Source organism: Balaenoptera acutorostrata, chromosome 6 (genome assembly GCF_949987535.1).
Source record: "Balaenoptera acutorostrata chromosome 6, mBalAcu1.1, whole genome shotgun sequence".
Taxonomy (NCBI): Eukaryota; Metazoa; Chordata; class Mammalia; order Artiodactyla; family Balaenopteridae; genus Balaenoptera; species Balaenoptera acutorostrata.
The window spans coordinates 18,637,402-18,640,133 of NC_080069.1; the positions used below are offsets into that span (position 1 = coordinate 18,637,402).

General features: G+C 51.1%; 1 long non-coding RNA gene across 1 annotated transcript; it reads left to right on the plus strand.

Annotated features, from left to right (window-relative positions):
* The first annotated feature begins 1,453 nt into the window (after nt 1–1,453).
* LOC102997873 (uncharacterized) lies at nt 1,454–2,505 on the plus strand. The gene is made up of 3 exons (XR_009008727.1): nt 1,454–1,542; nt 2,126–2,177; nt 2,454–2,505. It is a non-coding gene; the product is annotated as an uncharacterized LOC102997873 (long non-coding RNA).
* The last annotated feature ends 227 nt before the right edge of the window (nt 2,506–2,732 follow it).

The following is a 2,732-nucleotide window of genomic DNA, read 5'->3' on the forward strand; positions in this document are numbered from 1 at the left end:
AAATGAACTGGATAATCCGCAGACCACTTGATTTAATAAAAAAAAAAAAAAAAAAAAAAACTTTTGTTTGTTGAGGGCTCAAATTATTTGTCAAAAAACAGAAAACTTAAGTTTCTCAATTGAATATTATCACAACATTAAATGATGATTCCAGAATCACTAAAATTGGAAAGGGAAGCAAAAAGTGTACTGTATATTAATGGCCTTCCTATTGTATCTTCAGCTTCTGCTGAAATAAGTAATGATTCAATAGGAGAGAAAGGGAATCTTTCGAAATCCCCAAGAGATCTGAGGAACCAGGAAAAATGTGATTTCCAGGTGTAATGAATAGAAAATTGACTAAGGTCTAGAAGACCCATGAGGGTGGAGGGATAGAGCTGTGGGGCGGATGGTGGGGAGGGGCCGTGGTCCAGCCTCCTCCGCTATTACTCCCTCCTCCACCCTCAAGAGCCCTTTGTGACTAGACCACAGCTCTATGATGTAGGCCTAGGACATCAGTCCCCAAGTACACATCCTGTGCTCAGTTGCCTGAAGCCAGCAATGTGATTCAGATGATGGAGAATCCTCTCTTTTCTCTGAAAAGCACTTTTGATACTTGGCTGTACTCCAGTCGCACTTCCTGGGCGAGTGCCACCATCCTTGGCTTTCTGTGTGGACTGGGGCTCTATTTCCTGTTAGTCTCCTACCTCCAGAATAATCTATCTTCACCACCTCCTAGGAAACATGGAAACATCACGAAGGTAAAGAACCCTTGGGCCAGACCCACAAGCACATGCTTCTCCCTTCTTTTCTATTATTATTTCCACTTTTCTGAATCAACTTCAGAGACTCCTGAAATGGGAAAGAATAGGACATCTACTCCTAAGAATAGGACGTCATCCCTCTAAGGGCAAGCCAGCCTGGGCAGGGGATAGAGTGAACACTAGGATTTGTATCCAAAGATCTCAGACCAGTTGTCCAGGTGTGGTAGAGGGCTCCAGGTCAAGTCTCACACACAGTGACCAGAGGTCGAGGACTGGATACTGAGTTCAATCTCAGCCAGAGGACAGGCCCATGAGCAATGGATCACCAGCTGTGAACACGTGTCTCAGATGAGGGCTGATCTGCTGGCAGTGCTGAGGCCCTGAGAGCCTCAGAGCGGGGGTTGGAGTGGCCCTGGCCTCGGGAAGCAGAGACCCACCTGCTGAAGCTCAGATGAACCCGTAGTTCAGAGAACGTGTGTGTTTCTTGAGCAGAGGAACAGTGACAAAAGAAATCCAGGGTGAATCTCACATTGAAAATCCTTCTTTATGTTCTTCACAGAGAAGGAAAACAGAAAATATTTTTATCCTCTTTAAAAATGAGTGAAAGGAAAGAAAAACCACAGAGCTCTGTTAGTTAAATGTAAAAAGTCCTATTATGTATGGACACTGAGTGTCTGATGCTTGTCTAGAGAGGGGAGAGTGAGAATTGGGTCCCAGGTCCTCGTTTTTTCTGTCTCTCAGCATCAGACGGAGTGGAGGGGGAAACGCAAGGTTAAGATGAAAAACAGAGCTTTGAAAGGTAAGTTGTGCCATCCAGCCCTGTGTGCCCCGAGGGTTGGGCCCCATCTCTCCCAGCCCTGAGGGCCCACTCCACAGGCTCCGAGGAGGCCAGGGGCAGGGCCTGTGCCTCAAGAAACAGAACCCTCAGGGAGGTTCCTGGGAAGGAGAGCAGAACCCAGATACTTCCCAGAGTCCATGTGCACAATGAAGCAGTAAGGGGCCCGGAAAAGGGTGTGGCCCAGCAGGGGTGTGTGGGCTACAGTGGACCAATAGCGCCTGGATTGGGAGGTGGGACCTCCAGGTCCGACCGTGGACAAGTTGTTTAACTTTGCTCAGATTCCTCTGTGATGTGACCCCTGCCCATTGTCCCCCACAGGGAGGATGGGAGGGCAGCAAGGGGTAATGGATATGGAAGTACTTTGTAAATGATAAACCCTTTCATGAGCTTCGCCATCACTGTCAGGGATCATGTGGCCCTGGACGCTGGTGCTCGGGCTCCAATCTCCCAATGGTGTCCCCTTAAAGGGACACAGCACTTAGCCTCCTGTAAGACCCCCTAAGCCCTTGCCTTCACCACCATGACCCAGTCTGCTGTTTTCCAGTTTTCAGAGATTGCCTGGAAGAGGTTCGGGCCCTGACTTCACGTCTACAAAGGTAAAGAATTTTCCCCTTCTCTCCTGGGTTCTTCTTCCACCCAAAGCCTATGGTGTGACACCTGGGCTGCAGGCAGCCTGGGGCTGAGCTGGGAGGGGGAGCGCTGAGGGTGGGGTACGGCCAAAGCCCTGGGGTAAGGGACAGCAGGAGCACTGTGAAGTCAGCATGGGGGCCGTGGAGGGCCGTGGGCCACAGGTGCCCACCCCTGCCTGGCCTGCCCAGCCCTCCTGGCCCTGGGCGCTCCTGGCTGCAGCTTGTGCCTCATGTCTCCTGAAGCCACCTGGGCAGGCTCCCTGACAAGGGCAGCTCTCATCAGCTCTCCTATCAAGACTCCCCTGGTGAGGTGTTCAGAGCAGCGTCTGCTGGAGCCCACCCGCCCTGCAGGGAACCTGCAGAAGAGGCTGTTCCTGCCACGTGCCCATCAGCTGCCCTGGCTCCTCTGACCCAGGGTTCTTTACCTGTGGCCTCCACCCTGTCAAAAGAACCTCAAGACCAATCCAACTTGAAGAAAATCACCCTTGGCACTGTTGCCAAGAGCTCACCTCCAGGTAACTC